Source organism: Crocuta crocuta, unplaced genomic scaffold (genome assembly GCF_008692635.1).
Source record: "Crocuta crocuta isolate KB4526 unplaced genomic scaffold, BGI_CrCroc_1.0 scaffold131, whole genome shotgun sequence".
In the NCBI taxonomy this organism is placed as follows: Eukaryota; Metazoa; Chordata; class Mammalia; order Carnivora; family Hyaenidae; genus Crocuta; species Crocuta crocuta.
This window is the reverse complement of record NW_027528977.1, coordinates 15,539,502-15,561,061: the sequence shown is the minus strand read 5'-3', so window position 1 is coordinate 15,561,061 and position 21,560 is coordinate 15,539,502. Positions and strand designations below refer to the sequence as shown.

Sequence of the window (21,560 nt, the reverse complement as noted above, 5' to 3'; positions counted from 1 at the left end):
ACACACACACACACACACACACACACACACACACACACACACACACACATATTCCATTAGGGTAAAACTATAAACAAAGCTTCAGGGGTTTAGTAGAATCTTTCCCTACTCTACATTATCTAGATCTATTTTCAATATTTATAGGAAATTTCCATCTTGATCATTTCAGCCATATTAAACCATCAAGGGCCAATGATAAAGGTGTTTTACTGAGGAGTCCACATAGAGAACTAGATGACACCAAAAGTAAGCTGGTAAATAAATAGAAGAAATCCAAGGTGATATTGGTGATTCGAGATATGATCCCCATAGTAAGTATGATTAAAGAATATAATTTGGCTTAGAAAATAATTCTAACAGGGCACATCGTAGCTCTCAAAAAATGTTATGCTGAATTCTTTAAGATTATAAGCAATATGTCACACTAGACCAGAAATATTTAAAAAGCTCCTTGATCATCCCTTTCTCAATTTTCTCATGTTTATACTCAAACATATGGTGGAGAACTCTTAAGGCAGAATGAGGATCATCTAGGCAGTTAATGAGAATCCAAACTGGATTTGAGGTCTTCTTGACTCTTTTGTTTTACTTCAGCAGGATGAAGCATGAGCTACTGAAATTCTGAGAATAGAGTCCTCTCAGAGTGTAGGGCTCACAAAGAACCTGTTCTAAATGAGGTTTCTACTGCCTCCATGCCAGGCAAAATAATTCTAGGTGTGTCAAAACAAGAGTCTGTTATTTATGCCCCATGCCTGTACATATGTGGATCGAAGGAACCAGCCACTTTGTCAGGGGCTCTTTTGTCAATGTCTTCCTGATCAAACTGTGTTCCTGGCCATCCCAGATAGCCTTGTCCTAGGTCTGAGGCAACCTTGCTATGCAGACCCAGGAACTTGGAGTGGTAAGAGCAGCCTAGTGTACTGGTTAGGAGCACTAGATTTGAACCATGGTTCTGCCACAAGCTCACCCTTGGGTAACCTTTATCTGCCTCAGTTCCCTCATCTATAAAATGAGGATAATGATAGTACCTCCCTTGTAGGATTGTTGGACCATCAAACAAATTACTCCATTTAAAGTGCTTAGAATAGCACCTGGGACATAATAAGGTTAAGTTAGGTTAGGGGTTGTTAAATAATGTTTCAAAGTGTCAGATACTGCTTTAAATAACAACTGGTATTTGGAGTCCTTTTATGTGCCAGGAGCTAATCTAAGAATTTAGCATATGTTGTCATTTTGTTTTCAGAATATATAAGTTATATATGCAGCATATACAAAATAATATGATTATGATCTCCATTTTCAGTTGGGAGAACTGAAGCATAGAAATATAATATCCCTAGGTCACACAGCTATTAAGTAATGGGGCCCAAACTTGAAGTAGGCATTAGTCTATGGAACCCATGCTCTTAACCACTATGCCATAAAGAGATGCAAACCATGTTTGCTTACTCTTCCAAATCCAAGACTGAATTCATTAATTGCAAATATTCTGGATTCCTGAGAGCTTGGGGCAAAAGAGCCTGTATTGTTCCCTTATTACCTACAGTTTAAGGCCAGTGAGCTTGATATAATTAAGACATTTGATAATCACAGCATTTTCTTAGACAAAAGACTCAGCCTTTCTAGTGAAGGAAAATTCAACAGCAACCCATCTGGCTAGGGATTCTAGGTGCTTCTGGCCACCTTGTTTTCAATTGCTCTCATTAGTATTGTTTCCTCACCTAGATTATAAATTCTTGGTAGACTAGGCCATATTTATACAACAATTTATGTCACACAACACTCATGAATATTGGGCACTCTAATAAATACCAGTGAATGAATTAGTTCCAGTTATCTTGTACCCTGATATCAACAATCCTTGTTGTTTTCATAATTTTTTTAGTAATCAAGGTAGGAATTCTGGAATTTACTTTGGTGCTCTCCTGCTTTCTAATTGAATATCAATGGAACAAATTACTTGTTGATAATAAAATCATCATCTCTCTTTTATGTCTGCAAAGAAACCTCTTTACTAAAGTGAGGCTCTGCTGGTGATCTTTGATATCCAATCAGGAGAATGGCAGGATAGAGTGAAAACTGACTGTCATTTGTTGATGATTACTTAATTGAGTTTTTGTCATTTTGTTAGTGATTGTGAAACATTAGAAAGTCCCAAAGGAACTAGATATGCATAAAAAGTAGAAGTAGAAAAAGGAACGTGTCTGTAGGGTAGGCCCATAGGGAAAAGTAATTGAGGATGACAAAGCCATACTATCACACTCAAAAAGGGCCTTTTCCTAGCCATGCCATATAGAAAATGATGGCCTCTCAGTGAAAATGATGCATCTAAAGGAAGCATAAGCTAAAGATTAGCTGGCATCTAAGGAAGCATAAGCTTTTGATGTTCTATCCTTCATTTGGGGAGGGGGAAACCAAACTTTAGATAGTAGGATGAAAGCTTAACAATATCTCATTCAATTTACTTTGGAGGCCACTTGCTACTATGTATTAAAATTATACACAGAAAAAAAATTATACACAGAGACGTCTGGGTGACGCAGTCAATGGAGCATGCAACTCTTGATTTTGGCTCAGGTCATGATCCCAGGGTTGTGGGATTGAGCCCCACATCAATCCCACATTGCTCACATGGAGCCTACTTTAGATTCTCTCTCTCTCTCTCTCTCTCTCTCTCTCATTCTCTCAGCCCCTTTCTGCTTATGCTCTCTCCCTCTAAAATAAAAAAAGAAAATTAAACAGAAACACATACACACACACACACAACACAAAAAAGCCATATATTCTTGCCTAGGGAGAACATACATCCTGGTTTGTCTTGAATAGTCCCAGCTTCTGTGTGTTATACTAGTGTAATTATTAATATATTTTTCTGAGTTCTTATTTGGTTAATAAATTATAATCTATCATACCTCAGTGATTCCTCTGCTTGGTATCTCATCTAAGAAGTTACTCATGCATGTCCACAAGGAGGTTATTTCACCTCTGTTTGTAATATTACAATATGGAAAACCACACAAATGCGCAGTAGGGGAGAATGGCCAAATATTTTCATCCTAAGGAGCACCATCTTGCAATTAAAAAAAAATGTGGGACGCCTGGGTGGCTCAGTCAGTTGAGTGTCCACCTTCAGCTGGGGTCATGATCTCACAGTTTGTGAGTTCCAGCACCGCACTGGGCTCACTGCTGTCAGTGCAGAGCCCCCTTCAGATACTCTGTCTCTCCCTCTCTCCTCCCCTCTGCACTCATCTGCTCTTGCTCTCTCTCTCTCTCTCAAAAAATGTGATGGATCTGTGTGTACTGAAATGGATAAATCCTAGGTATGTCTCAAGGGGGAGAAAAGCAATTTTCAGAATACTGTCCATTATGATAATGCTTAGGTTACTTAACAAATGCAAACTAATTTAAAACATATTATAGGGGCCACATATATGAGTACGTGAAGATGGAAAAATGAAAGAACATTTGCTAAAAGAATAATAGGTAAGCTGGATAAGAGTGATGGGTTTGGATTTGATATGGTGGTTAAGGGTAAGTTTAACTGTCAAATTTCAACATTTATTTAATTATTTTGTGTGAGAGAGAGAGAGAGGGTGAGCACGGGTGTGCAGGGGAGGGGCAGAGAGACAGGGAGAAAGAGAATCCCAAGCAGGCTTCACACTGTCAGCACAGAGCCCTATGCAGGGCTAGATCCCACGAACCATGAGATCATGATTTGATCTGAAATCAAGAGTCAGATGCTTAACAGACTGAGCCACCCACGTGCTCCTATCACATTTCAGCTTTTTCACAAGGACACTTCAATCTCAGATTGCTTGTGGAATTGATCAATCATTTTAAATGTAATTTAAAATTCAAAATAATGTTCTGAGGTGATGTCACTCAACTCATTGTTTTGAATTGAGGTAACTGTGGCTCAGAGAGGCCATGTGAATTTTCCAGGGGCATCAATTTGGGGCAGAGCTGGGGCTGAAATGAGTCTCCTGACACCCTGTATTTTATTCTGTCACTGGACAATGCTCTACCCCAAGGCTCATGAGATTTATTAAGTTGATTTAACTCCATGGGAATGAATTGTTGGACACAAACGTGACCATGCTCGTCAAATTTTCTTCCTCTAAACTCTAGATTAAAAATTCATGTCCAGGGCCACTGAGCCCATCAGTTTACCCCAGACTGGTAACCACCTGACTTATTCTCCAGGGTCTGCTATCTGGTGTGCCCCTATTTCTCCAGCATGTGTTAATTTGATGTCGACATTAAAGTGGCCATTACGTTTTGAAGAAGTGGTGAGTGTATGGCAAGTAGAATAGTCCTGACGTTTTTATTATAATGATCACAGGGTCACTTCCCTTGGTTTGTGTCACCATCTTTCTTCGGGTAAGCAGTGTGTTCATGGCCACTTCCTCAACAGCAATTCTCTGAGCCTCAGTGAAACCTGCTAATGTGTAGGCAGCTGAAAGCAGCTAAAACATTATTCCTCCCTGAAGTGTTTACATGTTAACAGAGATCAAGACCTGAAGTTAAATTTGATGGTATTTTAAACGTGAAAGCTTAGATATTAACCAGTAGATTAGTACTAGTAGATAAGGTTTTATTGAACTTTTTTTGTCTTCCTAATTTTGATGAAATTATACTAAATGGCTACACTTTGTTAATATTAATACATATCCTGGTAATAACTGTCATCAATGTTGTTAGATTTGGAATCCAACACTTTATAAAAACTATGACATAGAGACTATTTTTATCTCCACTGAATAGATACATGCTAAGAAGAATGGCTTCTCAAAATTTAGGAACTTGGTGAAGGTCACACAGTAGGAGACAGGTGGTTTCAAACCTAGGCAGTCTGATTTCTGAGCCTCAGCGGCTCACCACCATGCCATATTGCATGGTGTATTTATTATGACTGCACAAAATATAATGTAATACAATAACATATAATATTATGTAAGATATAATTATATGCAATTAGCTGTGTGGGGACTCATTTGCATACTTTGATTTTAAAAATGCCAAGGGGATGGGGTGGAAACACTTTCTCTGGGCATCGTTAATAGAATTCCAGAAACTGGGTGAGTTTAAGCAAAGTGTCTCAGGTGGTTCTTGTCCTCCCCTCCCTTCTTTCATGGCTCAACAGTTTACTTGCTGGCACTCCTACTTGGGAGATAAATGCAACCCCAGATCTCACTATTCATACCACACAGAGAGCTCATGTACTGAGTAACTGGCAGTAAGTGGTGGGTTTGGTAAGAGGACATAGCTGTAACTCAGCTGAAGCATTCCATTGATGTCATAAAAGGTGATAGTGCAGATTCAATGGCAGGTGATGGACAACATAACCCTTGAGAGCCCATCACCTTTGTACTCGTTCATTTCTGCAGACTTAATTTATAGCTGGAACTTGGCCCTTCCTTTGGACTTACAGGAAAGCCTAAGAACTGAATGACTGAACTTACCATGATCAATGTAGAAGACTCTTCTCAGCTTTCTGACCTTCACCCAGGGACACCTGGAGCTCCTCCAAGCCCAGTAGCAGAAAGTTGTTTTCCTAGAGATTGGCAGCTCTTATTGTCAAAATATATAGTTAAACAGTTGGCTAAATGAACTAAAATTCATTTTGTTAGGTCTTCACTCAGTGCATAGAAACACAGTCTCATTTACCTTTGCAAGTATACTGTTTAGCTCTCTAGTTATTTATTTGTCAATTCCTTCTACAAATGTTTTAGAAAGAGTCCTAATGCCAGTGTCTTAGCGCCATGAAGGAAAGGCATGTTGGGTAATGGTCAATGGGAATGAGTGCAATGGTAGCCTAGAAAAGTGTGTGGAATGGGGAGACCGCTCAGGAAATCGTATTTGCAATTTGAATTAAATCCATATTGCTCCTGATGTGAGATTTTGGATTATAACACTCAAGATCATCATTTCCTAACAAGAAACACTGCATAATCTTGGCATTATTAGCCACACACTCTAACCAACTGAGCTAACCAGCCACTCTAACACCATGTGATCTTTATTTATGTATGTTTTTTCTTTCTTAATGCAAAGTTCTGAGAGGCTATCCAGAAAAATGAATTTGGACTTTTGAGAAGTTGAACATTGTTACGATATTTTTAAAGATGAGTCAAACTTACCCAAACACATTCCATGGAAACCCAGGCCCACAGATCAGTTTTGCTGTCAAATCAATGAAGGAGACTCTGCCTCTTTTATCCCTCTCCTAGGAATTTGCTATATAGCTTAAAAGCTCTGAGAATTCCTGCCTCCAGTAAAGATGTCTGCTTAACTTTGTTTAACCCCAAGTTTCCCAAACCCATTTCATCAGAGCACTCACATAGCCCCTGTGCAGAATGAGTGCTCAGGAGAAGATGCTTCCAGAGAGGGGATTATGCCCAGAGTACAAAGAGTTAATTGCTTTTGCTGACGATTAGGGACCACTGTCCAGAACAGGTTGTAGACAGTATTAATGACAATCTTTACCCAAGATCTTAACTGAATCTTTAAGTTCCTCAGTTGAATAGTGCACAACCACAGTAAATTGCCCAAGGAATAGAATAGTGTGATGGCCCCTTAAGAATGGAAAGATGATCTTTTAAAAAAATGCTTCAGAGGGGTTGGAGGTTAGAACATTTCTGTCTCTATAAGAATGTCGTGTGCCTGCTGGGATTTGATATACCTTATTTAAGAGCTTTGTCATAACCCAAGTGGCCTTTCCATTCAGTTCATGCATTTCTTTAGCTTTCATACCATTTCACTTTTGAGAAAGAATGTTAACTCAAATTGCAATAACATCACTCTTCAGGATTTGCATAGCTGGTATTCAGCTTTTGGAGGAAGCTTCCCAGAAAGAATTCTAATAGCAATCTGCATTGCCTAAGGTATTTATCACTTCCAAAGAGAATTCTCCCACTTTACGGATGAGAGGTGGGGCCTCAAAGAAGATGAGCCCTAATTTATGTGGGTAGAACCAAGGTAATATTCACCTGGGATACCAAGAAATAATGTTAGTAAATAAAAGTATTGTCAATAAACTGAGGTCATTAGCTGAATGATCTAGAATCTGTTTACCTGGCCAGGTTAGAGCTTTTTTAATGCCCTTGCTATTGTATTTGAGGCAGGCCTAATACATTTAATTATCTCAATAAGGTAGATATTGGCTGTTACCTTTATTATAATAACAGCAATGAGAATAACCTTAATAATTTAGGATTTTGCAGTTTATAGAGTATCACCTACATTACTTCCTAGACTTACCAAGTTATTTCAACTTATAGACTTACAGTACTCAGAGAGGTTAAGTGATTTGTGTATGGCCACACAGCTAATACATAGCAGAGCTAAAGCCAGAACCTAACCCACTGTATCTCCCTTAAATTATATTCTCATTCTCTAGAGTCCCTCAGGCAGAGCTGTTCGATTGGCTGTCTCTTTTAAGTATCTGATATATCTGATATATTCTGGGGGCCTTTCCAAGGAGAATCATCTGGAAGGGGGCTTCGGATTTGTGTGTTGAGATTGAGTAACCCTTTTATTTAACAAACTTTTATACAGCGATTATTGTCGTAGGTTTCTAAGTACTTTGTAAATATCAAGTTGTGGATTTCTCTTATCAGTCCTACTTTGCATATATAATTTTATTCCATTTTACAAAAGCAACCAGGATCAGGGATGCCTGGGCTCAGCCGGTTAACAGTTCAACTCTTGATTTCAACTCAGGTCATGAGTCATGGTCATGTGATTAAGCCCCATGTCAGGCTCAGCATGGAATGTGGAGCCTGCTTTAGATCCTCTCTCTCCATCTCTCTTCCCCTCCCCTGCCTGTGTTCTCTTTCTCTCTCTCAATCTCTCTCTCTGTCTCTATCTCTGTGTCTCTCTCTCCTTCCCTGTCTGTCTCAAAAAAAAAAAAAAAGAAACTAAGATCAGGGAGTTTATTAAATATCTCAACTGAGGATACCACCTATTTGAACTAGGATTTGCACACAGCCCCTCTGGCTTCTTGTCCTTTCCTCTGTTCATGCAAATATGAGATTGGGTAGAAGAAGCCAGCCCAGGGTGATTCAGATTGAGAGATTTTTTTTCTTGTTCTAAACATGAGGTTGTCTAGGTGGTAAGCTTATATGGAAGGTTTTTACTTTTGTGTGTGTTTTTATTTTTGAGAGACAGAGAGAGAGAACACAAATGGCAGAGGGGCAGAGAGGATGAGACACAGAGTCCTAAGCAAGTTCCAAGCTCTGACCTGTCAACACAGAGCCCAATGCAGGGTTTGAACCCATGAACTGTGAGATCATAATCTTAGCTGAAGTCAGATGTTTAACTGACTGAGCCACCCAGGCACTCCAGGTTTTTACTTTTTTATTCATACTTTCATATCATTTCTAAATTTTCTACAGTATTTATGTGTTACTTTCATCATTACAAAGGGATATCTACTGAAAACAATTATTCTAGTATGCAGTTGCAGCCTTTATGCTGGGTGCCAAAACTGACATATTGGCAAATGCACACACACATACGCATAGCCACATTTGTACAGGGAAATTTTGAACTAAAAAACTTGTATGTAACCCCATTCATTTCTTTTTGCTCATGCCCTTGTGACCTTGAGCATATCTGCACTATTTTGAGCCACTGGTTTCTCATCTGATAAAAGGGGAATAATACTACTCCACAGAAGGTTAGGAAGACTAAGGGAGACACGGAATGTGCACGTGCTTTATAAGTTTAAAAATGCTATTAATGTAAATGATTCTGTTTAGGTAAAGACATTTATGACATGAATTTGAAAGTTTCCATTCTTGGTTATTTACACAGATATTACACAACTTGTGTTTTGGAAAGTTTGCCAGAAAGGATTTTATCCTGCAGCCTTTAGCCAGTCAGGATGCAAGCTAGGGCGGAAGTTTTGTGGGATAAGCAATCTGCTGCTCCCTTGGAGAATTCTCTAAAGTTGCAAGTAGAAACATCGCAGTTGGCAAAATGGAGCTAGAGCAATAACATTTATCATTCAGGTGAAGATGTTGTGTTTGCAAAGGGCTTGGTAATTGGTAATTACATGACCCCCCCCATCCCTGCCTCCTTCTGCCATCCCTCACCTTCTTCCTGCCCTGCTGTGCGTGCCCTCTTGAATTCAGAGGCAGAGGCACCTGCATCCTCCACTATGTTGCTCCCTACATGGTGTCCAGAAAGTCCCAGTGGGCCACGGCCATCTGATGAGTCAGTACCAGTGGTGAGAGTTATACCATCCATACAGCTGAGCTCTGGCCCTGTGCTCCTGGGCCAGTAGGAAATCAGGTCAGGCACAGAAGACATCAGGGTTTGGGCAGAGAGTAGTTTTAGTACAAACAGGAATTCTCTACCCCCATCTTCTTTCTCTCTTACCTTTTCTCCCTCAAAACCCAAACTCTGCCTTGTTAGTTTCTTCACATCCAATAACCCATTTTTATTTCCGCCAACCATCTCATTGGCAAATTGGATTTCCCTGTGTGTTCCCTCAAGTACGGTGGGTTTTTCTCATTCATTTGTGCCCAAAAAGTATTAGGACCCCAAAATCTAGATGATCTTTTGGCCACTTCTTAGACAGCAATTTAGACTCTCAGTGAACACCCATTTCATCTCTTTGGCTCCATTCAAACACATTCTTCATCTGAAGGGACTGAGGCTTCTTATTAGCAACTTCATCCTGCTTTAAAAAATGGAGAGCCTCTGGGGCACCTGGGTGGCTCAGTTGGTTAAGCATCCTACTTCAGCTCAGGTCATGATCTCATGGTTAATGGGTTTGAGCCCCAATGTTGGGCTCTGTGCTGACAGCTCAGAGCCTGGAGCCTGCTTCAGATTCTGTGTCTCCCTCTCTTTTTGCCCCTCCCCCACTTGTGCTCGTTCTCTCTCTCTCTCTCTCTCATAAATAAATAAACTTTTTAAAAAACGGAGAGCCTCCTCTTTGCCTTTTAGTGGATCTGAGATACTTCTCTTGAAGGATAGCTAAAAACTGAAATTAACAAAACCATCTTTTCTGACCTTTTTTTCCCCCTTTTCATCAATTTGGAGGATTCTGCAATTCTCTTTGGCCTGTCATGAGTAGGTACTCATATTGTTAAGGCCAAGCTCCTCAATTTGGGGCTTCACTAGTAACTATACCCTCCCAGAAGCCCCTAGAATTGAAAGTGAACAATATGCTTGGGCACAGTTGCTCCTTTTCAATCTTCCTGTGAAGGCTTCCATCTAATCAAGCAGCTGTCAGTTCTGTCTTGGATTGTTTTCCCTAATTTAACCACCTAGAACCTTAGATTTCACATGCTCTCTCTCTCTCTCTCTCTTAATATTTTTTCTCTGTGATGCTTTCTCTCCACTACCCTCCCCTGTCTCTCACCCATCTGTTCTTTTTTCAAAAGTCATAAAATTTAACATATAGTAAAGAGGGGCAAAATGGACTTTATAGGAAGGAGTTGAGCACATGGGGCACATGGGCAGCCCTAGCTGAGCCTCCATTTCCTGATCTATAAAGTGACAAGTCAAAACTGTCTCATGGGAAAGGTAATGGGGATGATGCAATGGGTGGGTCAGAGCTGTTGTCCTGGGTGGAATCCCACCCCCGCACTGACTGGCTGTGTGACTCATGGGGACCTCTGTACTTCATCTTATAAAGCAGAAAAATAATAGCACCTGTTTTATATGATTGTGTTGGGAAGATTAAACAAGATCGTTCATGTAAAGTACTTCATGGGTTGCCAGACCAATAGAATAATTCCTCCATAAATGTTATCTATGGTTGTTGTCATTATTCTTGGAAATTAGTAAGTTCTTGTTCCCCAAAGAAGAGGTGTCTCCTTACCTGGTTTAGGTCTCATATTTCCACAAAGACAAACTGTGAAATGCCTGAAGGTACTTTGTGAGCATAACCATGTGCCCAGGGACCCACAGCATGGCACACATGCCTTAGCAGTAAGTCATTGGCTTAGGTTTTTGGACCCATTGCTTAGAGCTGACCTTGGCAAAGGGAATCCCTCTCTTAGAATCAAGTGGGATGCTTTGAGAGAACATGGGTCTAGAAGTCAGTGAGGCCAAAGGGATCCAGGACCAAGAGTCCTCACGACTACAGATCCAAGTCCAACTGGGGACCACAGAGAGACTACTCATCTCAAGGTCTCTCACATGCTACATGCAGACCTCATCTCAGCACCTTGCCTCTTCCTTGCTGTTAAAAGGAAGGAGCTTTACATAGAGGCACACTTTTCTTACTTGCTTTGAACATCTGTAAAATGAACCTCTTACCTTCTACCTTTTATGAGCTGCCATACAAACCTTGGCATCATCGTTTAGAAATAGGCCATTTTTTCCTAATTGCCTGAACCTTGGAATAGGAATGGTTTGCTCTGATCTTTCATAAGGTTTGATTGCCAAATCCAAAGAGGGCATGGTGAAAATAGTGACTGAGAGCAGATGAATCTGATGGCTGCATAAGGCTCCAAGTTGGGAGCAATGACCTGGCTCAAAGTTTGACCAAGTTATGGTGGGACTAGGATCTATTCAGAGTAAAAGATGCTTATTACATCATATTATATAGTGTATCACCCATCATACCATGGCATAGAGCTAGAGGAGACCATGAGGATCATTTGAAGATAAACAAACTAAGGCTTAAGTTTTATAGCTCTATAAGTAGAGGTGAAGACAGGCTAGATGCATGCATTCAACAACTAGTTTTTTATTGAGCTTTCACTGTGTCTCAGGCTCCATGCTGAAAACACAAGGATGAATAAGACAGGTGATATCTTCATGTTTCCATCTTCTTTTTCTTCTTCAAAAAATGTCAGTAAACAGAAGAAAATAGTAAATTGTAATAGAAAACAATTAATTAAGGAACAAAGATAGGGAAGATCTAAAGGTTAGGGCAAATATGAGGCAGGCACTTTAGGTAGCTTGGCCAAGCATAACCTCTATGATACATGCTAAGAATTAAAAGATTAGAGGAGCTTGCAATGTGAAAAGTGGGAAGAAGAGCAAAGAACCTAAGAGAATTCCAGATGGAGGACTTAGCATTTACAAAGGGTTGAGGTGGGAAGATCTTGGGCCCTTCTAGGAGTTGAAAGAAGACCACTGTGGCTGGAGTCATGAAGAGGCAAAGCAGCTTCATATGAGTTTGGAGAATTAGGAGGAGCCAGATTAACTAGAGCCTTGGAGGCCACTGTAAGGAGTTTGAATTGTGATTCAAGACAGTAGTTCCCAAACTTCAGCATGAGTCAGAACCACCTGGAGGGCTTGTTAAACATAGATGTCTGGGTCTTATCTCTAGAGTTTCTGATTCTGTAGGTGAGAGGTGAAAATCTGCATTTATAACACATTCCCAAGTGATGCTGATGCTGCTGGTTTAGAGACCAGACTTTGAGAACCACTACTCTAAGGTCATGAAGAGCCTATCAGAAAGATGTTTAGTAGAATTGTCAGAATTTGGTAACCAACTAAGTGTGGGGTTCAATAGGGAAAGGAATCAAAGATAGTAACAAAGGTACAATCCTATATGATCAGAGGGTGAACCATGAGGAAAAAGTCTTTAGTTGACTTTGGATGATGAGATGAAATGGCCAGTAGGAATCTTTCATGGGTTTCAGTGGATATGGGAATTCACACATCCCTAAGTCTTTTAAAGAGGGCTGGTAGAGAGGATACAAATGTAGAGGAAGAAGAGGCAGGAATATGATGATGTCAGCCTGGACTTTCTCTCAGTCCTCCTAGCCAACTCTTTCCCCCTGAAAACTCAGGGCCATCCACCTCACTGGCTTGCCTTTCCCAAGGCCATACGAATACTGGCAGCATCCTCAGTCCACCAGAAGATAGGGTCTGTGGTTAGTCTTGCTGCCACGCATATTATACCTAGTGATACCAGGTGGGCAGGCTCATTCTTATGATCTTCCTTTTCTACCATCTTGTAGGAGACTGGTCTCTACTTCCTGCATCCTAAAGTAAAAAACAAAGAAACCAACAAACAAAAAACTAATTCCTCCCACCGGTGGCACTAACCAGAGGCAGTGCTGCTGACCAGGGACACCCACTCTCCATCTGGATGAACTAGGTCTAAGTGTGCCCTGCCCTGCCCTGCCCTGGAATGCCCCACTGTTTTCATGTGGTCATTTAAGTTCCCCCGGCCCATTTCCACAGGGTACAGTTTTAGCTCCTTGCCATCAGTATGTGCTGCTCAGAGTAAATCCAAGTTATGAGGGTAACTTTTTCTGGGCAGAAGGACAAAACTAGTAAGTGACACAAAGCATAGTGTATCCAAAGGAGAGGCCATCAAAGGACAGTGTCATGGAGGTCAAAGGAAAGAAACATTTTAAAAAAGGAGTTCCAGTTACATGCAAACTGTTGAAAAGTGTAAGAAATTGGAAAAAAAAATATGATTTGTCAACAAATCATGACAGCTTCATAGAGAACAGCTATACAAGAGTGGGTGGATGGAAGAAAACAGCAATCAAAGCCCAGTAATGCACATCTAATGCTATTAGGTTAAATACTACACAAGTAATTGAGATGAAAATTATTAATTGTGCACATGATGCTCACTCTATGCCCGGGTACTTCTAGTGCTGCTTGAATAGTAGAATAATTGGCAGATAGCTGCACTCTTAATTATGCCAAGGCTTGCTTGGTGGTAGACTAAAGGCCAAACATGTAGGATGAGGGGTATCTATGTATTTCTTTTATCTTTGTGCCCTGTGAAGAGTGAATGGGACGTTCAAGGTCAACTTGAACCTGCAGCTGGCCCAGTAGACTGAAATTCTGCTATGCTCTGCCTTGAAAAGGAAATTACAGTATCTATGCAGTGAGCCTACACAGGTTCAGGGGTGTCTTGCTGCATATATGCAAATGGCACTTAGCATAGGAGGGGTTAAAGATGTTCTCAACCGCATAAAACATTTATAAGCCAGGCCCCCAAGGACCAGTTCTTCTTGTGTCACATTCATCCTTGACCACATGATGCACATTCCCCATCCCTTGTCCCGTTAACACCAGTGAGGTTATCCCATATGGGTAAGAACAAACACAAAGCTTTTCACATCTGGATTTTCCACAAAATGAGTTATGGCAAATTGTATGCAAAATACCCAGCTTACCTTGCCATGACATGAGCAGGTAATAAGAAACCACCCTATTGGAGGCTGAAAGCTTTGAACCAGTGCTGTCCATCAGAACCTCCTGTGATGACAGAAATTGTATTTTGTGGTATCAGTGTGGTGGTAATTAGCCATGAGTGCCTGTGAGCACTTCAAATGAGGCTAATGTGGCTGACAAACAAATTGACAAATTTCAATTAATTTAAATTAAGTAGCCACATATAAGTAGTGATTAAAGCACTGCTTCAGAAGACACTCCAGCTTTTCTTCCTTCCTTACGCAGCCACCTCTGGGCTGCCTGTCTGGGCGTGCGAGACCTCAGAGCTTCTTGGGGTGGTGATGTAAGTCCTCCAGGATGACATTTCATCTTGGACAATTTCCCTCCTCCAATCAAATGAGAACTTCACTCACTCCAAATGAGTAAAAATCGGCCCAGAATTACTTAAAGGAGGGTGAAGGATGAACATATTAACAGGCTAAAGATAACAAGAAAGTCTTTTAAAAATGAATGTGGTGGCTATTTAATGCTGCCAAATCAATTTGTGCAAAATAACGGAAGACAAGGATGAGTTGTGGCTGACAGGGAACAATTAAGTTTTGTGATTCTGCCTTGAATTATTAATTTCAAGAAGGGTTGTTTCTCTCTCTTAAATCTACATCTTCTTCACCCTTAGAGTGATGGGTGGAAAGCTCTTTATGTGTGAGCCTCTCTAGATTGTTGAGCAACCTTGGTTTCTTTCCTCATGCTCTCAGCATGAGAGAGGTTTGGATTTGTTTTTCTTCGCACATTTGCAACATTTAAGCTATATAAATAAGTGTTTTTAAAAACCAGCAACAAGAGGGAGAAAGCATGCTCATCAAATTTCATGGGTGAGCCTCCTTCATGAGATGTGCTCACAGCCATGGCATGCACTCACCAGGAGGAGGGGAGCGCACACGCTGGGGAAAGTGAATTCATGCAATCTCATTTTCCTCCTGGGAAAGATAAAATGTCTTTGGCTGGTCAGCTTACTTGGTGAAGTCACTATGTTACTGACATCCTTGATGTCAGGATTAAGCCTTATATGTGGGATGCTTTCGATCATGAAGGGTTCCTTTGTACAGACCCCACACCTTTGAACCCCTCTTAAAAGGCACATGCATTCCAAAGAACACTGAGAGGATGGCTTAGCACACATCAGCCCTTTGCTAACAAAAGCCATCAGTGCACGTACCTTGCTACCCACAGGGGGTCAGTAGAAAGGACACCCAAGCTAGAGCCATTCCAAGGGGGCTTGGCTGGAGGTGGCTGTTTCTCAGCAAATGAATTATTGCTTGGTTGCTTCAAGCTTCAGGTTTCTTTGAAGAAACCCTTCCCATCTATTCAAGTGCACTAAAATGGCATGGCATAGAAAATGAGATTTGGTTATGTTATGAGATGGCAGAGTTTCCTGGAAAGTGCTTTGGGATCAGACCTACTGAAGTTTTAATCCCATTCTGTCATTTTCTAGCTGTTTGACTAGTATTGGGACCAATGTTTCCTAATCTGTGAAACTAGGCTAATGCTACCTTGTAGGGTGGCAGTGAGGGTTAAAGTGGGGAATGTGAAGTTTCTGTTATAGTGGCTTGCATGTGGTGTGGCTCTAGGAGACACAGCCAAGAAATCCAGGAAGCAGTTCCCAGCCAGTCCCAGAAACAGTGTAAAACCTCCCTCCAGGAAACCTCTGTTTTGATCACTTCCCTCTTGCCAGCTCTTTTCTTTGCTCCTCTTGTGTCATTGTGTGTCAGAAAAAAATGTCATTCATTCATTCATTCATTCATTCATATATTCACAAATACCTCTGAGAGCCTAGTGCATGCCAGGAATAGCTCTAGGTGCTAGGGGTATAGCAGTGAACAGAGTCCTGACCACATGATGCTTATATTTTAGTGGGAGGATAGATACAGATGCAATAAACAAATGAAGACGTACAGTCAGAAAGTGATTAGTGCTATGGAGAAGGATAAAATAGGACAAGGGGATATGACAGAGGTGATGGAAACCTATTTAATGTTAATGGCTGGCATGTGATCTTTAAGATCACCTGCACACACACACGTGCACACATGCACACACAGTGAGGTAGGTAGATCCCCTATTCTATGAAGTGAGGAGGACATGGCATGAAGATCCTGGGGTCAGGGGATGTAGGAGGCAGGAAAACTATTGGTATGAGCTGGGCTGAGAAAGGGAAAAAGGGTTCGGGTAGGTGACATGGGATAGGGAGATCACTGGGAGGCAGAGAAGGCAGCTGCCGCAGGGGGAGATGTGAGGGGGAAGAGGAGGGAAGGTGCTAGAGACTTCCCAGTTGATGTGATACTCTCCTGGGCTCCTCATGAAACCCTCAGCAAACGTGTGTGTGACTCACTGACACTCTTGCTGTAGGTTTTGAGGGTGGGGAGCTTAGATCTGGGACATGTGAAACTGACTACTGAGTGAAAACCAGGCTGGCCCACCAAGCCAATATTTATATACAAGAATTATATATATACTTCTTGTTTTAAATAATCCAAACATTGTAAGCAAGTGCTACATTAAAAAAGAAACAAGTCCCTTTCACTGTTCCCTAAATTTCAAAAGTGACTAATATTAAAAGTGAAATGTGTATCCTTGCTAATATTTCCCTATAAATACACAAACACAAATGCAGTGTTTAAAAATAAACAGTGGTTTCCTTCTCTCTCTCTCTCTCTCTCTCTTTAAGGAGAGATCTGATATCATAGTTTCCCAGGAACCAAACCCGAGAAAGACTAGCAGAGTATTCTAGTGTCAATGTGGCATCCTCAAACTATAGCAATTCTCTCTCTTGTCCCCATTGCCACATCCCAACTGTTCCTCAGCACATTCCATGTCTGTCTGCCATTCTCTGTGAAGAAATGGTTTCTCCAGCAGGTCTTTACAGGCAGGATTATATCATGCCCCCAGCCTAGCCTTCAGTCATTAAATAAGAGATTCCCTGCCACTTGAGGCCCCATCACTTGAAACATGGAGGGGAAAGGGACAAGGAAACTAAATAATTCACCTCTTGGTGCGCTCTGAAAGGGAGAGGAGCTCAGCGGACGTGTTGCCATGGAAATCAGATTCTGTTTACTGGTAGCTTCCTCTATTGGAATGCGGCAGGTTAGCCTGTGGGACCATGGCTCTCAACCTTCACTACACAGTGGAATCACCTGGGGCCTGTGCAGACAGTGGCGCCTGGGTCTCACCTGCAACAATCCCATTTCATTAGTTTGTATTACAGCCTGGCCATCCCCAGGTAATTCTCATGTGCAGGCAAAGGTTGAGAGCCAGTGCTGGAGGTCAGCTTTCCCTGTTCTGGTAAAGTAGTCATTATCCTGAGGATCAAGAGTCAGCATAAATGAATTCAGTGCTTTGTTTTGTTTTAATACTGATACCACTTTCAGCTGGGGAAGCAGTCTGCTCGTTTGTCCACCTTTCAGAAACCATGTATCTTTAGTCCAACTCATGCCCTTTTCTTTGATTCACTCTTATTCCTGATGAGAAGGGGCAACATGTGTGGATGTTAAGGGACCTTGCTGGCTTTTGTTCTGGAAATATGGCCATAGCATGCTAGGAGTGCTTGTGTGTATCAGCCTTCAAGCAGCTTTGGGGTCAGCCACCCACTTCCCCAACTTCTAGGCAGTTGCCATCTTTTGCATTCTCTTCTTGGATTTCCTTCAACGTGCAGATTTATGAGGCAGGGAGTTGATGGGGATGGCTGGAGTCCAGACTTGGTGTAATCACCGAGAAGAGTGAACAAAGTGTACTCCAGGGAGTACCCACAATTCCTGACCATACTTCTGGTGTCATCTCTAATGGTGCTGACTTAGGGACCTTGCCTGCTTTTGCCTCACTCAGCCTGACCAGAGTCTGTGGTTGATAGGCTTAACCATGTTAGGCTTAACCATGCAGAGCACAGAGCGCTAATCTTCCCTTTATTTGTGCTGTGCATGGATCAGTATTTGTTTTGTAGCTCACCTCACATCTGTGGGCTGTCTGTGAGGTTGAGAAGTGCTGAGGCAGGGCACCAAGTAGATGCCGGATATGGGGTGGCAGTAAGCAGGAACCAGAACATGGCCTGCATCACTTTCCTTATTTTTCATTTAGTAGAAGAGGAACGGAATTGTAAATCCCTTCGGACAAGTTCCCTTCACCATCTTTCCCCAGGAGTAAGACTTCCTTGGTCTGGTCTGATTTACATTCCCTTCCTGAGCTCTCTAGTAGTTGTCCCTGAAGTGCATCATAGTTGAAACCACAGTCACCAGTGACTTACAAACACAAACCCTTAACGGCAAGGTACCAGCACCTACCACCGCACCTGTCGTACAGGGGGAATGCGTGCAGGTAGGCAGGGAACTGAACACTTGTCAGCATCCACACTTCTCCCAAGCGAACTGCACACACTAGATTCGCACAGACCTAGCTCTAAATCCAGCTCTTTAGTTCTGGGCTGCCTGACCTTGGACAAGATGCTTCACCTTGCTAAGCCTTGTCTCTCTCATTTCCGGGATGGAGCTAGTGCTGAGACCCGACCTATCAGGCACTAATGAGTATGAAATGTGAGAGTGTATGCCAAATGTTAGTACAGTGCTGCTCACAGGCTTATGACTCAATGAATGTTGGTTATCATGCCATTATTATCATCAGTTCCATTATTACCTATGTGATATATTCATGTTATCACATCATCTACAAATAGGAAAATGTAATATGATATGTTGCCAAAACATCTTTAACCATCTAGCTTTAATATTAAATCTGATTTTAAAAAATTAAGTGTTTTGTGAGGTGAAAGGACAAGAAAGGAGCAAGCTAATGCTCTATTAGCCAGATGTGAATCTTACCCACCTACATACTGGCCTAAATCAGGGAGCTTAATTTTGGGAACTTCTGGTAGAGCACTGGAGAGGGAGTCCATTGAGCAGGCAGCTAAGCAGTGGTGAAGACACCTTGGCAGAGTTTCTGGGACTGGCCTGTGCTATGTGTGCACAGACCTGGTAATTGGAGGGAGCCACAGCAAACAGGCATGGTCTGCAGTTCACTGCCCTATTGCCGTTTCTGAGTGAATTCATACACGCTTGCAAGAGCCAAAATCCATGAGTCACAGGAGAGATCCCCTCTCCTGCACATTATTGGATCAAAATTTGAAATCAGCAAAGAAGATGTTGACTCACAATTGCCGGTGTAGGGAAACTGGACATCAGGCATGTCCTTCTGACCCTGCTGAGCCATCACAGAGGACGGGGTTGTCCTAGCTCTCTTTCCTTTCTTTGGTGCTCAGTTACCAAGGTCTGACATGCTGAAAGGCAGCTAAGTGGAGAAGTTTGGATTCTAAAACCACTGACACCTTTGGACAGCAGCCATTCGAGTATCAGGTCAAAGTTTGGGAGATTGCATTAAGAAGCGAACATTAATGTATGCTAGTTGAGAATTCAGTGCTTTATCATGTCCTACCTACTTAGCGGTGAAGTGAAGGTCTTCATAGCAGAGCAGTGATGAACATCACAGATGCGGGGAAGTCATCGTTCATTACTGTGTTATTTTGCTTAGAGTTCCAGCTGCTACGTTCTGTCTTAAAACTTGTCAAACTGTGCACAGTACACTGACTTCATAGGAGAAAAACGGGTTCTCTAAAAATATCAAAAATCAGACATTTCTGGTAGAACAAAACATTAGAGCTCAAAAGTCCTACAGATAAATAATAATTAGGTATGACATTTACTCAGCAGAGCACACAGAAAAAAGCATTCTCTAACAGCTACATCCTTACACAGCTACAGTTTTATGCCTCTCAACATAACTAATGAAAGGCCAACTCAAGTCAGCTACCCTTTAGGAGGTTAGCAGGAATATTTTTTCTTGGAGGAAAAACAGCTTTAAGGAAAGTATTTTTCCTTAAAGAAAAGTACTTTAAGGAAGTATTTTTCTGTTTCCTAGATATTTTTGGAAATGAGAACAAATTAGTTCCCCAGTTGTCTGAAGATGTTGAAAACCACCTGTCTGCCCTTCAGGAGACAGAGAACAAAATCAACAAAGTCTACATCTTGACGACACGCACAGAATCAAACCCCAGAAGCATAAAGCGTTTTTTAAGAGACCCAAGAATGATAACACTGTCAGACATCCTTTTATAGAGAAGGGAATGCCAGTGCCTCTATAAGAGTTGGGGTCAGGATGCTACAGGGAAGGGGCTCAGAGTGAGCATTTTAAAAGCCATCATTAAGGAGAGTCATGCAAGCTCAGGACACCTCACTCGCCACACCCTAGTCTCAGCTTTGCACCCAAACTCTGAACTTGCCTGACAATTTTAGGGGAGGAAACTGAGGCACCAGGAGGTGAAGTGACTTATCGAAGGTCTCACTGCTAGTCAATAGCAGACCCAGTACCAAGAGAAAGAAACACAGCCAATTGCAAGGTAATGGAAACAAATAATGATAAGTATCCTGTGTGTTTTGGTAAGGAGGCAGAGAAAATCAGCAGGTCTTTATCGTGGTGATTATTGGACTCCTTTTCTTTATGAATTAGCAAATATTTGGACATCACTAGAGAAACTTGTCTGTCTACCTGCTCACTACAGGATAGAGCATTTCCCAGAGTGGACAAACCTCCAACGAGGGTGCACTCCAGCCTATAGATTTGGTGCACCAACACTGCATTGTTCCCATCAATAATCTGTGATCAGAGGATAATAATTAAGATGTGGCAATGCCCACTTACTAAATTAGCTAAATTGGCAAAACTCAATTTAAATGGCAATTTTGTCTCCAGTGATAGAATTATAACAGCACCCTTCATTTAATGAGCAAGACACTTAATAATTCAAACATACTTAGAGAAAAATCAAACAAACCTTCTCCATCACAGATTAGCTCTCCCACCACTTCGCCTGCCACAGCTTTGCAAACTCCATGACTTGGAGCCTTCTGGGAGGAGAGGGGTGGCATTCGGTGAGTACGCAGGGGCTGGCCAGCTTATGGGCAGGGGAGTAAGTTAAGTGACCTCTCCAAGGTTCTACCCCAGCCTACATTCTGTGACCTAAATCAGTCTTGACAGCTCTTGTTGTTATCTTCAGCTGGCAGACATCTTTAAAGAGACTGTATACAGCAGTGATTTAGAGGAGCCAGCAAACTACCTGATTTTGTCAATAAAGTTTTACTGGAACACAGTCATGCCCATTAGTTTACGTATTGTTTATGACTGCTTTTACACTACAATGGAAGAGGTGAAGAGCTGCAGTACAGACTTTATGGCCTGCAAAACCTAAAAATGTATTACCTGTTTAAGAAAAATCTGACCTGGGGCACATAAGTGGCTCAGTCGGTTAAGCGTCTGACTTCGGCTCAGGTCATGATCTCACGGTTCATGGGTTCGAGCCCCACGTCGGGCTCTGTGCTGACAGCTCAGAGCCTGGAGCCTGTTTCAGATTCTGT

General features: G+C 41.7%; 1 protein-coding gene and 1 long non-coding RNA gene across 2 annotated transcripts in view; one reads left to right on the top strand and one right to left on the bottom strand.

Annotated features, from left to right (window-relative positions):
- Nucleotides 1–21,560, top strand: part of DOCK2 (dedicator of cytokinesis 2) — a 415,343-nt gene that overhangs the window by 256,136 nt on the left and 137,647 nt on the right. The gene's annotated exons all lie outside the window — the stretch shown is intronic.
- Nucleotides 11,688–17,208, bottom strand: LOC144226008 (uncharacterized). Its single transcript, XR_013333499.1, has 3 exons — nt 17,153–17,208; nt 14,112–14,193; nt 11,688–11,800 (listed from the first exon to the last, which is right to left on the bottom strand). It is a non-coding gene; the product is annotated as an uncharacterized LOC144226008 (long non-coding RNA).